Source organism: Rutidosis leptorrhynchoides, chromosome 4 (assembly GCF_046630445.1).
Source record: "Rutidosis leptorrhynchoides isolate AG116_Rl617_1_P2 chromosome 4, CSIRO_AGI_Rlap_v1, whole genome shotgun sequence".
NCBI lineage: Eukaryota > Viridiplantae > Streptophyta > Magnoliopsida > Asterales > Asteraceae > Rutidosis > Rutidosis leptorrhynchoides.
In genome coordinates, this window is record NC_092336.1 from 468,493,534 (window position 1) to 468,509,311 (window position 15,778).

The following is a 15,778-nucleotide window of genomic DNA, read 5'->3' on the forward strand; positions in this document are numbered from 1 at the left end:
CATGGTGCTACCGGCTCCGTGGTTCACACCATACGCATCGTCAAGATGCTACTGGCTCCGTGGTTCTCTCATTGAGGCGATACCAGCTCCGTGGTTCACACCTCAACATTCGTGCTATAGTGCTACCGGCTCCGTGGTTCACACTACAACACACGTACCTTAGTGCTACCGGCTCCGTGGTTCACACTACAACACACGTACCTTAGTGCAACTGGCTCTGTGGTTCACACTATAATACACGTACCATGATGCTACCTGCTTCGTGGTTCACATCATAACTTGAGTCATACTCACGCTAAGGCACTACCTGCTTCGTGGTTCACACCTCGACAACTCGTGCTATAGTGCTACCGGCACCGTGGTTCACACTACAACACATGTACCATGATGTTACCTGCTCCGTGGTTCACATCACAGCACACTCGCACATACTATGGCACTTCCGGCTCCGTGGATCATGCCATAGCATACAAATAAATACACTATATATATACATGCATAATTATTCCGCTCACCTTGGAATGCCCGTACAAGTCGTGTATTATGATCTTCGTCCTCATATCCGAACAAATAGTTACCTATATCGCACATAGGTCCAATATACACATAAATATACATTCTCTAAAAGAGAACCCAACACAAACATCCCTTATGAAATGTCCCGTTCATATTGATTATAAACGTTCTATATTAATTGATTTCTTTGCGAGGTTTTGACCTCTATATGAGACATTTTTCAAAGACTGCATTCATTTTTAAAACAACCATAACCTTTATTTTATCTATAAAGGTTTAAAAAGTATTACGTAGATTATCAAATAATTATAATCTAAAATATACCGTTTACACACGACCATTACATAATGGTTTACAATAAGAATATATTACATCAAAAATAAGTTTTTTGAATGCAGTTTTTACATAATATCATACAAGCATGGACTCCAAATCTTGTCCTTATTTTAGTATGCAACAGCGGAAGCTCTTAATAATCACCTGAGAATAAACATGCTTAAAACGTCAACAAAAATGTTGGTGAGTTATAGGTTTAACCTATATATTATCAAATCATAATAATAGACCACAAGATTTCATATTTCAATATACATCCCATACATAGAGATAAAATTCATTCATATGGTTTGAACACCTGGTAATCGACATTAACAAGATGCATATAAGAATATCCCCTATCATTTCGGGACATCCATCGGATATGATAAAACAACATCGAAGTACTAAAGCATCCGCTACAACGGATGGGGTTTGTTGGGCCCAATAGATCTATCTTTAGGATTCACGTCAATTAGTAGACTGGTTTACTAATTCTTAGGTTACCAAGTAAAAAGGGCATATTCGTCTTCGATCGTTCAATCATAGAAAGTAGTTTCATGTACTTGTGTCTATTTTGTAAAACATTTATAAAACTGCATGTATTCTCATCCCAAAAATATTAGATTTTAAAAGTGGGACTATAACTCACTTTCACAGATTTTTACTTCGTCGGGAGAAAGGCTTGGCCACTGGTCGATTCACGAACCTATAACAAATATATACATATATATATATCAAAGTATGTTCAAAATATATTTACAACATTTTTAATACATTTTGATGTTTTAAGTTTATTAAGTCAGCTATCCTCGTTAGTAACGTACAACTAGTTTTCCATAGTTAGATGTACAGAAATAAATTGATATATATTATCTTAAATCAATCCACAACCCAGTGTATACACGTCTCAGGCTAGATCACAACTCAAAGTATATATATTTTTGGAATCAACCTCAACCCTGTATAGCTAACTCAAACATTACTGCATATAGAGTGTCTATGGTTGTTCCAAATAATATATATACATGGGTCGATATGATATGTCAAAACATTTGCATACGTGTCTATGGTATCCCAAGATTACATAATATATTAGAATACATGTATAATACAATATAAGTTAGCTAGGATATGATTTGTATAGAATTGTTACAATATTTCCCTTAGGTACAACAATAAAAAACTATCCAATCTTGTTTTACCCATAACTTCTTCGTTTTAAATCCGTTTTGAGTGAATCAAATTGCTATGGTTTCATATTGAACTCTATTTTATGAATCTAAACAGAAAAAGTATAGGTTTATAGTCGGAAGTATAAATTACAAGTCGTTTTTGTAAGAGGTAGTCATTTCAGTCGAAAGAACAACGTCTTGATGACCATTTTGAAAAACATACTTTCACTTTGAGTTTAACCATGATTTTTGGATATAGTTTCATGTTCATAAGAAAAATCATTTTCCCAGAAGAACAACTTTTAAATCAAAGTTTATCATAGTTTTTAATTATCAAACCCAAAACAGCCCGCGGTGTTACTACGACGGCGTATGTCCGGTTTTACGGTATTTTTCGTGTTTCCAGGTTTTAAATCATTAAGTTAGCATATCATATAGATATAGAACATGTGTTTAGTTGATTTTAAAAGTCAAGTTAGAAGGATTAACTTTTGTTTGCGAACAAGTTTAGAATTAGCTAAACTATGGTCTAGTGATTTCAAGTTTAAACCTTCGAATAAGGTAGTTTTATATATATGAATCGAATGATATTATGAACATCATTACTACCTAAGGTTTTGTGGATAAACCTACTAGAAATGAGAAAAATAGATCTAGCTTTAAAGGATCCTTGGATGGCTTGAAAGTTCTTGAAGCAGAATCATGACACGAAAACAAGTTCAAGTAACATTTCCACTCGAAATAAGATTGTTATAGTTATAGAAATTGAATCAAAGTTTGAATATGAGTATTGCCTTGTATTAGAAATATATCTTACTGTAAATAATAAAGATTTCTTGAGGTTGGATGATCACTTTACAAGATTGGAAGTAAGCTAGCAAACTTGGAAGTATTCTTGATTTTATGAAACTAGAACTTATAGAATTTATGAAGAACACTTAGAACTTGAAGATAGAACTTGAGAGAGATCAATTAGATGAAGAAAATTGAAGAATAAAAGTGTTTGTTGGTGTTTTTGGTCGTTGGTATATGGATTAGATATAAAGGATGTGTAATTTTGTTTACATGTAAATAAGTCATGAATGATTACTAATATTTTTGTAATTTTATGAGCTATTTCATGCTAGTTACCAAATGATGGTTCCCACATGTGTTAGGTGACTCACATGGGCTGCTAAGATCTGATCATTGGAGTGTATATACCAATAGTACATACATCTAAAAGCTGTGTATTGTACGAGTACGAATACGGGTGCATACGAGTAGAATTGTTGATGAAACTGAACGAGGATGTAATTGTAAGCATTTTTGTTAATTAGAAGTATTTTCATAAGTGTCTTGAAGTCTTTTAAAAGTGTATGAATACATATTAAAACACTACATGTATTTACATTTTAACTGAGTCGTTAAGTCATCGTTAGTCGTTACATGTAAATGTTGTTTTGAAACCTTTAGGTTAACGATCTTGTTAAATGTTGTTAACGCATTGTTTATTATATCTAAAGAGATGTTAAATTATTACATTATCATGATATTATGATATATTAATATATCTTAGTATGATATATATACAGTTAAATGTTGTTACAACGATAATCGTTACATATATGTCTCGTTTCGAAATCCTTAAGTTAGTAGTCTTGTTTTTACATATGTAGTTCATTGTTAATATACTTAATGATATGTTTACTTATCATTTATCATGTTTATATATAGTGTATCAATATCTTAAAATGATACATATGTAAGACGTTGATATAACGATAATCGTTATATATATCGTTTTCGAGTTTCTTACCTCAATAGTCTCATTTTTATGTATATAACTCATTGTTAAAATACTTAATAAGATACATACTTATCATAATATCATGTTAACTATATATATATATATATATATATATATATATATATATATATATATATATATCCATATATATGTCATCATATAGTTCTTACAAGTTTTAACTTTCGTGAATCACCGGTCAACTTGGGTGGTCAATTGTCTATATGAAACCTATTTCAATTAATCAAGTCTTAACAAGTTTGATTGCTTAACATGTTGGAAACACTTAATCATGTAAATATCAATTTCATTTAATATATATAAACATGGAAAAGTTCGGGTCACTACAGTACCTACCCGTTAAATAAATTTCGTCCCGAAATTTTAAGCAGTTGGAGGTGTTGACGTATCTTCTGGAAATAAGTGCGGCTACTTCTTCTTCATCTGATCTTCTCGTTCCCAGGTGAACTCGGGTCCTCTATGAGCATTACATCGAACCTTAACAATTGGTATCTTGTTTTGCTTAAGTCTTTTAACCTCACGATCCATTATTTCGACGGGTTCTTTGATGAATTGAAGTTTTTCGTTGATTTGGATCTAACGGAATAGTGAGATCTTCTTTAGCAAAACATTTCTTCAAATTTGAGACGTGGAAAGTGTTATGTACAGCCACGAGTTATTGTGGTAATTCAAGTCGGTAAGCAACTGGTCCGACACGATCAATAATTTTGAATGGTCCAATATACCTTGGATTTAATTTCCATCATTTACTAAATCGGACAACGCCTTTCCAAGGTGCAACTTTAAGCATGACCATCTCTCCAATTTCAAATTCTATATTTTTTCTTTTAATGTCAGCGTAGCTCTTTTGTCGACTTTGGGCGGTTTTCAATCGTTGTTGAATTTGCATGATCTTCTCGGTAGTTTCTTGTATTATCTCTGACCCGTAATCTGTCTATCCCCCACTTCACTCCAACAAATCAGAGATCTGCACTTTCTACCATAAAGTGCTTCAAACGGCGCCATCTCAATGCGTGAATGGTTGCTGTTGTTGTAGGAAAATTCTGCTAACGGAAGGTGTCGATCCCAACTATTTCCGAAATCAATAACACATGCTCGTAGCATGTCTTCAAGCATTTGTATCGTTCTTTTGCTCTGTCCATTGGTTTGTGGATGATAAGCAGTACTCATGTCTAGACGAGTTCCTAATGCTTGCTGTAATGTCTGTCAGAATCTTGAAATAAATCTGCCATCCCTATCAGAGATAATAGAGATTGGTATTCTATGTCTGGAGACTACTTCCTTCAAATACAGTCGTGCTAACTTCTCCATCTTGTCATCTTCTCTTATTGGCAGGAAGTGTGCTGATTTAGTGAGACGATCAACTATTATCCAAATAGTATCAAAACCACTTGCAGTCCTTGGCAATTTAGTGATAAAATCCATGGTAATGTTTTCCCATTTCCATTCCGGGATTTTGGGTTGTTGAAGTAGACCTGATGGCTTCTGATGCTCAGCTTTGACCTTAGAACACGTTAAACATTCTCCTACGTATTTAGCAACATCGGATTTCATATCCAGCCACCAAAAATGTTTCTTGAGATCCTTGTACATCTTCCCCGTTCCAGGATGTATTGAGTATCTGGTTTTATGAGCTTCTCTAAGTACCATTTCTCTCATATCTCCAAATTTTGGTACCCAAATCCTTTCAGCCCTATACCGAGTTCCGTCTTCCCGAATATTAAGATGCTTCTCCGATCCTTTGGGTATTTCATCCTTTAAATTTCCCTCTTTTAAAACTCCTTGTTACGCCTCCTTTATTTGAGTAGTAAGGTTAGTGTGAATCATTATATTCATAGCTTTTACTCGAATGGGTTCTCTGTCCTTTCTGCTCAAGGCGTTGGCTACCACATTTGCCTTCCCCGGCTGATAACGAATCTCAAAGTCGTAATCATTCAACAATTCAATCCATCAGCGCTGCCTCATGTTCAGTTTTTTCTGATTAAATATGTGTTGAAGACTTTTATGGTCGGTATATATAATACTTTTGACCCCATATAAGTAGTGCCTCCAAGTCTTTAATCCAAAAACAACCGCGCCTAATTCCAAATCATGCGTCGTATAATTCTGCTCGTGAATCTTCAATTGTCTAGACGCATAAGCAATTACTTTCGTTCGTTGCATTAATACACAACCGAGACCTTGCTTTGAGGCGTCACAATATATCACAAAATCATCATTCCCTTCAGGTAATGACAATATAGGTGCCGTAGTTAACTTTTTCTTCAACAATTGAAACGCTTTTTCTTGTTCATCCTTCCATTCAAATTTCCTCCCTTTATGCGTTAATGCAGTCAAGGGTTTTGCAATTTTGGAAAAATCTTGGATGAATCTCCTGTAATAACCAGCTAGCCCTAAAAATTGGCTTATGTGTTTCGGAGTTTTCGGGGTTTCCCACTTTTCAACGGTTTCAATCTTTGCTGGATCCACCTGAATACCTTCTTTGTTTACTATGTGACCGAGGAATTGAACTTCTTCCAACCAAAATGCACACTTTGAAAACTTAGCGTACAGTTTTTCCTTTCTTAACAACTCTAGCACTTTTCTCAAATGTTCTTCATGCTCTTGGTCATACTTCCACTTTGAGTTTAACTATAATTTTTGGATATAGTTTCATGTTCATAATAAAAATCATTTTCTCAAAATAACAACTTTTAAATCAAAGTTTATCATAGTTTTTAATTAACTAACCCAAAATAGCCCGCGGTTTTACTACGACGGCGTAAATCCGGTTTTACGGTGTTTTTCGTGTTTCCAGGTTTTAAATCATTAAGTTAGCATATCATATAGATATAGAACATGTGTTTAGTTGATTTTAAAAGTCAAGTTAGAAGGATTAACTTTTGTTTGCGAACAAGTTTAGAATTAACTAAACTATGTTCTAGTGATTACAAGTTTAAACCTTCGAATAAGATAGCTTTATATGTATGAATCGAATGATGTTATGAATATCATTACTACCTTAAGTTCCTTGGATAAACCTACTGGAAAATAGAAAAATGGATCTAGCTTCAACGGATCCTTGGATGGCTCGAAGTTCTTGAAGCAGAATCATGACACGAAAACAAGTTCAAGTAAGATCATCACTTGAAATAAGATTGTTATAGTTATAGAAATTGAACCAAAGTTTGAATATGATTATTACCTTGTATTAGAATGATAACCTACTGTAAGAAACAAAGATTTCTTGAGGTTGGATGATCACCTTACAAGATTGGAAGTGAGCTAGCAAACTTGAAAGTATTGTTGATTTTATGTAACTAGAACTTGTAGAATATTTGAAGAACACTTAGAACTTGAAGATAGAACTTGAGAGAGATCAATTAGATGAAGAAAATTGAAGAATGAAAGTGTTTGTAGGTGTTTTTGGTCGTTGGTGTATGGATTAGATATAAAGGATATGTAATTTTGTTTTCATGTAAATAAGTCATGAATGATTACTCATATTTTTGTAATTTTATGAGATATTTCATGCTAGTTGCCAAATGATGGTTCCCACATGTGTTAAGTAACTCACATGGGCTGCTAAGAGCTAATCATTGGAGTGTATATACCAAGAGTACATACATCTAAAAGCTGTGTATTGTACGAGTACCAATACGGGTGCATACGGGTAGAATTGTTGATGAAACTGAACGAGGATGTAATTGTAAGCATTTTTGTTAAGTAGAAGTATTTTGATAAGTGTATTTAAGTCTTTAAAAATTGTATAAATATATATTAAAACACTACATGTATATACATTTTAACTGAGTCGTTAAGTCATCGTTAGTCGTTACATGTAAGTGTTGTTTTGAAACCTTTAGGTTAAAGATCTTGTTAAATGTTGTTAACCCAATGTTTATAATATCAAATGAGATTTTGAATTATTATATTATCATGATATTATCATGTATGAATATCTCTTAATATGATATATATACATTAAATGTCTTTACAACGATAATCGTTACATATATGTCTCGTTTAAAAATCATTAAGTTAGTAGTCTTGTTTTTACATATGTAGTTCATTGTTAATATACTTAATGATATGTTTACTTATCATAGTATCATGTTAACTATATATATATATCCATATATATGTCATCATATAGTTTTTACAAGTTTTAACGTTCGTGAATCACCGGTCAACTTGGGTGGTCAATTGTCTATATGAAACATATTTCAATTAATCAAGTCTTAACAAGTTTGATTGCTTAACATGTTGGAAACATTTAATCATATAAATATCAATCTCAATTAATATATATAAACATGGAAAAGTTCGGGTCACTACAGTACCTACCCGTTAAATAAATTTCGTCCCGAAATTTTAAGCTGTTGAAGGTGTTGACGAATCTTCTGGAAATAGATGCGGGTATTTCTTTTTCATCTGATCTTCATGCTCCCAGGTGAACTCGGGTCCTCTACGAGCATTCCATCGAACCTTAACAATTGGTATCTTATTTTGCTTAAGTCTTTTAACCTCACGATCCATTATTTCGACGGGTTCTTCGATGAATTGAAGTTTTTCGTTGATTTGGATTTCATCTAACGGAATAGTGAGATCTTCTTTAGCAAAACATTTCTTCAAATTCGAGACGTGGAAAGTGTTATGTACAGCCGCGAGTTGTTGAGGTAACTCAAGTCGGTAAGCTACTGGTCCGACACGATAAATAATCTTGAATAGTCCAATATACCTTGGATTTAATTTCCCTCGTTTACAAAATCGAACAACGCCTTTCCAAGGTGCAACTTTAAGCATGACCATCTCTCCAATTTCAAATTCTATATCTTTTCTTTTAATGTCAGCGTAGCTCTTTTGTCGACTTTGGACGGTTTTCAACCGTTGTTGAATTTGGATGATCTTCTTGGTAGTTTCTTGTATAATCTCCGGACCCGTAATCTGTCTATCCCCCACTTCACTCCAACAAATTGGAGACTTGCACTTTCTACCATAAAGTGCTTCAAACGACGCCATCTCAATGCTTGAATGGTAGCTGTTGTTGTAGGAAAATTCTGCTAACGGTAGATGTCGATCCCAACTATTTCCGAAATCAATAACACATGCTCGTAGCATGTCTTCAAGCATTTGTATCGTCCTTTCGCTCTGCCCATCAGTTTGTGGATGATAGGCAGTACTCATGTCTAGACGAGTTCCTAATGCTTGCTGTAATGTCTGCCAGAATCTTGAAATAAATCTGCCATCCCTATCAGAGATAATAGAGATTAGTATTCCATGTATGGAGACGACTTCCTTCAAATACAGTCGTGCTAACTTCTCCATCTTGTCATCTTCTCTTATTGGCAGGAAGTGTGCTGATTTGGTGAAACGATCAACTATTACCCAAATAGTATCAAAACCACTTGCAGTCCTTGGCAATTTAGTGATGAAATCCATGGTAATGTTTTCCCATTTCCATTCCGGGATTTCGGGTTGTTGAAGTAGACCTGATGGTTTTTGATGCTCAGCTTTGACCTTAGAACACGACAAACATTCTCCTACGTATTTAGCAACATCGGCTTTCATACCCGGCCACCAAAAATGTTTCTTAAGGTCCTTGTACATCTTCCCCGTTCCAGGATGTATTGAGTATCTGGTTTTATGAGCTTCTCTAAGTACCATTTCTCTCATATCTCCAAATTTTGGTACACAAATCCTTTCAGCCCTATACCGGGTTCCGTCTTCCCGAATATTAAGATGCTTCTCCGATCCTTTGGGTATTTCATCCTTTAAATTTCTCTCTTTTAAAACTCCTTGTTGCGCCTCCTTTATTTGAGTAGTAAGGTTATTATGAATCATTATATTCATAGATTTTACTCGAATGGGTTCTCTGTCCTTCCTGCTCAAGGCATCGGCTACCACATTTGCCTTCCCCGGGTGATAACGAATCTCAAAGTCGTAATCATTCAATAATTCAATCCACCTACGCTGCCTCATATTTATTTGTTTCTGATTAAATATGTGTTGAAGACTTTTGTGGTCGGTATATATAATACTTTTGACCCCATATAAGTAGTGCCTCCAAGTCTTTAATGCAAAAACAACCGCGCCTAATTCCAAATCATGCGTCGTATAATTTTGTTCGTGAATCTTCAATTGTCTAGATGCATAAGCAATCACCTTCGTTCATTGCATTAATACACAACCGAGACCTTGCTTTGATGCGTCACAATAAATCACAAAATCATCATTCCCTTCAGGCAATGACAATATAGGTGCCGTTGTTAGCTTTTTCTTCAATAACTGAAACGCTTTCTCTTGTTCATCATTCCATTCAAATTTCTTCCCTTTATGCGTTAATGCAGTAAAGGGTTTTGCTATTCTGGAAAAGTCTTGGATGAACCTTCTGTAGTAACCAGCTAGTCCTAAAAACTGGCGTATGTGTTTCGGAGTTTTCGGGGTCTCCCACTTTTCAACAGTTTCTATCTTTGCCGGATCCACCTTAATACCTTCTTTGTTCACTATGTGACCGAGGAATTGAACTTCTTCTAACCAAAATGCACACTTTGAAAACTTATCGTACAATTCTTCCTTCCTCAATACTTCTAACACCTTTCTCAAATGTTCACCGTGTTCTTGGTCATTCTTTGAGTAAATAAGTATGTCATCGATGAAAACAATGACAAACTTGTCAAGGTATGGTCTACACACTCGGTTCATGAGGTCCATGAACACAGCTGGTGCGTTAGTCAACCCAAACGGCATAACCATAAACTCGTAATGACCATAACGCATCCTAAAAGCAGTCTTTGGAATATCATCCTCCTTCACCCACATTTGATGATACCCAGAACGTAAATCAATCTTCGAATAAACCGACGAGCCTTTTAGTTGATCAAATAAGTCGTAGATTCTCAGTAGTGGGTAGCGGTTCTTGACGGTAAGTTTGTTCAACTCTCGGTAGTCGATACACAACCTAAATGTACCATCCTTCTTCTTGACAAACAAAACAGGAGCTCCCCATGGTGATGTGCTTGGTCGAATGAAACCACGCTCTAAAAGTTCTTGTAATTGGCTCTGAAGTTCCTTCATTTCGCTGGGTGCGAGTCTGTATGGAGCACGAGCTATTGGTGCAGCTCCCGGTACAAGATCTATTTGAAATTCAACGGATCGGTGTGGAGGTAGTCCCGGTAATTCTTTCAGAAATACATTGGGAAATTCTTTTGCGACGGGAACATCATTGATGTTCTTTTCTTCAGAATTTATTTTCTCGACGTGTGCTAGCACAGTATAGCAACCTTTTCTTATTAGTTTTTATGCCTTCGGGTTACTAATAAGATTTAACTTCGCGTTGCTCTTTTCTCCGTACACCATTAAGGGTTTTCCTTTTTCTCGTATAATGCGAATTGCATTTTTGTAACAAACGATCTCTGCTTTCACTTCTTTTAACCAGTCCATACCGATTATCACATCAAAACTCCCTAACTCTACTGGTATCAAGTCAATCTTAAATGTTTCGCTAACCAGTTTAATTTCTCGATTCCGACATATATTATCTGCTGTAATTAATTTATCGTTTGCTAATTCGAGTAAAAATTTATTATCCAAGGGCGTCGGTGAACAACTTAGTTTAGAAGAAAAATCTCTACTCATATAGCTTCTATCCGCACCCGAATCAAATAAAACATAAGCAGATTTATTGTCAATGAGAAACGTACCCGTAACAAGCTCCGGGTCTTCCTGCGCTTCTGCCGTATTAATATTGAAAACTCTTCCGTGGCCCTGTCCATTAGTATTTCCCCGATTCGGGCAATTTCTACTAAAGTGGCCCGGTTTTCCACATCCAAAACAAACTATGGCGGTGTTATTGGTTCCGACATTATTTGTTCCTTTAGTTCTGTTATGCATTGGTCCGTAGATTTCGCACTTCTTCGCGCTATGTGTAAAAACCCGTCCTTATCCTCCTGGACGAAATCTTCAACATTTGATCCCATTGCGATGATCGACTCCAAATAATGTCCTTAAAATGAGCATATGCACAGCGGAAGACTTAATTCGTACCTGAGAATAACATGCTTTAAAATGTCAACATAAAGTTGGTGAGATATATAGGTTTGATGCTAGCAGCGTTATAACAATGGACCACAAGATTTTAAGTTTATACATAATACACTCCTCGTGTGTAGAAAAGACGTTGAGCACTTGGTAACCATACTTAACTAAAAGTCACAGCAGCATACTCTTAAATAAACCCTACACCGTACCAAAGTGTAGTAACGAGAACGAAGTACTGTGCAACCGTTAAATGCTGGTCGTCCAGCCCGGTTGGGGATGTCAGCCCGATAGATCTATCAACAGGATTCGCGTTTACGCTCCTCACGTAATTAGCAGTTACCAAGTATAAAGAGATATGCCATGGTACAACTCAACGTAGAATTTATTTTTAATCACTTGTGTCCATAACGTAAATCATTTATAAAAACAGCGCATGTATTCTCAGCCCAAAAATATTTAGAGTTTAAAAGGGGCTATATACTCACCTAATGTATTTTGTAGTAAAAATACATGGAACGACATTGAACAAGTATAGGGTTGGCCTCGTATTCACGAACCTATATCATTCATATATATATATTAATACACATAATCGTAATCGAATAAATATATATATTATTGTTAGTGATATAATTTTTATATTATTAACTTATATGTTTTTCATTATTTAATTAGATGTATCCATTTTGTACCTAACAAAGTATTAATATTTTTAAGTTATCTAAGTTAAACATATATTTATGTATATCATTCATTTGTTGAATCTAGTAATTGTAATAATACTGAAGTAATACTTGAAATGATATTATTGATAATACTTAATTTTAATAATAAAATAATAATGTTAATAATCTTATTAGTGATAAATATAATGATGTTAATGACTATAAAAATATTAGTTTTACTGTTAATGATAGTTTTAATAATAATTCTTATAATAATTTTAACAATTTTATTACTAATAATAACAATAATACATATGTTCATAATAATAATTCCAATATTTATAAAATAATACTATTATTAATGAAAATAATAATATTTTTATTATCTTCATAATAATGATCATAATCATAATAATAATAATAATATCAAAATGATAATATTAGTAATGATAATGATATTAACAATACTTAATATGATAATAACAATAATAATAATAATAATACTAATAATAATAATAACTACCTTATTAAAGGAGCTTTAAAAAAAATAATGTTGTCCCAGCCCTGGATCGAACCTACAACCTTCATCTAACACAACACGCACCCTAACCACTCGGCTGCCTTCATTCTTTCTATTTAGTTATCTGACTTAAGTTTATTTATATTATTCCTGCTAACCCTCTTCTTCTTCAACCTTGAGATCGACCAGACACCAAAGTAAAATTAATATAACAAAATTAATGTTGGAGTTCAGGTCTGAAAATAGTACAGATCTTCTTAGAGGTTTCGTATATTAATTAAAATATCAAAACGAAAGAAAAAAAAAATAAAGGAACTCGATGTACAGTGAAACCAAGCTCGATATGAACTCAAATTCTAGTTCAGAGTTTAAATGGGTTTTAGACAAAACTTAAAACACAAATTCGGTTCTAAACTGGTTATATAAACTTTCTGGATCGATACTTTAACTTAAAACCTCAAAACGAATTTAAATTTTACGATTATCAAACTGTTTGACTTCCGAAACTTAAGCTTTGACTCGTAAAATTTACAATCGATATTGAGATTTGAGACTTGAGCTTTGGCAGATAGTTTGAGTAGACAAATCCTAACAAGACTCCATTTTTACATTTTGAAAATCGATTAGTATTCGAATTATGGACAAAAAGTTGGGTGTACAGGGGACCGACGGGTTTTTCTTCAATTTTTCTGTTTTAAATTTCGAAAATCCATAGCTAATGTAATTGATATTGATAGTGAAAAAGGATTGGGATGACTCTCTTCTACCTGATTTGGTCGATTATATAACAATCACAATCGACAGGAAATATTCATGGATAGAAAATAAATAAATAAAATAAAAGAAAGAATGAATACGATTGATAACGTATTTTGTCTTGGTTCTATGATTGAATCGAATCTTATAATCAGATAAATGATAAGAAACAAAATTTTCCTATAGCATGATATTAACAGCAAATAAATCGCACAAATAAATTCTTGATTTATAATTTATATGATAAATATTAATAATTAATAATATATTAGTAGATATAATGATATTAATAATAGTATATAATAATAATGATAATCAGATTATTAAGATTAATAATAATAAAGTATATTATTTTCTAATAATAACAATATTAAAAATAAATATATTATATACTAATAATAATAACTTTTAATGATAATAATAATTATATTTTTAATAACAATTCCACTAATGATCCTATAAATTGTATTATATTACAATTATAATAATTTTAATAATATTAATATTAATAATATTATTAACTTTAAGTTTTCTATAATAACTAAATTACTTAATAGTTCATTAATATATTTAATTTATTATGTATAAATATATAATTATCTATATATACATTTCTGTTCATAATTACATATTCGTGAATCGTCGAGCACAGTCAAAGGGTAATGGATTTCACTAATATAGATTTCAAACTTTCTAGACTCAACATTAGGGTTTTTGCTTATCATGTCGGAAACATATAAAGAATAAGGTTTAAATTTGGTCAGAAATTTCCGGGTCGTTACAGTACCCACCCGTTAAAGAAATTTCGTCCCCGAAATTTGATCGAGATCGTCATGACTAACAATACAATGTTTTTATGACGAATATGAATTGATAGCTAGAGTTTTATCACCATTTAGTAATAGTGGCAAAACAATTCGATTATGTGAAGCGTACGAGTGAAGCTGTCACAAGAGATTGAGATAGAGATTTAACTTTTGACGTAGTCACAGTGAATTTCCGGAATTTAAGGGATTTAAAAGAAAATTTTGAAAATCTAAAAGATTTGATTCTTCGGCGAATAAGAAAATTATGATCTTCTTTGATTTAATGGGGTAATCTATTTCGACTTCTCTGTCAGATACTTCACTATAAATCCACTCCTTCGTTTCCTTATTTCCACATCCCACATCTTCTACTTTTTCTCCTTAATTCCCACTTTAAAACATTCGCCACATCCCATTCTGATCCTTGATTTACTCTTAATTTTCACATCTGTCATCCTTCTACTTCATCTACCACCGGAGGATTTTATTTACTTCTACTATTATATTGGGGTTATAGTGTTTTTAATCTTCCCGTGCCTTTACGTGGCAATACGTATTGATATACACGGTTTGTAATTTCTGGGTGATTGTTGAGTTTTATATCTTCCCTTATACTTCAATATTCCTGCTTCTGTCTTCTATAATCATTATCATCCACAGTTAATACTCTCTTCTATTTGCTGTGATTTATACTCAAATTTCTATTTTGGGGCTTTGTCCCTTCGTTTCTTCTTCCCGTCCTTGAGTCAAGCGAGCAATGGTCCAGAATTCGTGGGTATGAGATTTGGAATGAACATAGCTAATGCTCTAAGAAAGAAATAATTATGGTACTATTTTGATTTGTCAATTTACCAGAATATTCCGGAAAATAGAACTATCAGGGTGATACGTTCTAGTATGTTTGAAGATTGGATAGAATGTAAGAGCCGTGTAACATGGCACATGATGACGGTACTGTGAATCATCACATTCCCTTAGAAACTTAACATGACTTACTGTAATATAATGAAGTTGATCAAGTTTCATTATATTATACTAATTCATGCATCAGTTTCCAACACTGCTTCAGAACATTCCTATTTCAAACTTGAAGGTTTTAGAATTTTAGAAACTAACACAGTTTCTTTTATATTGTAACGCAGAGATTACGGAGTGATAAATGATTTTAGATAAGGATATTTGTGAAAATATCTCCAACA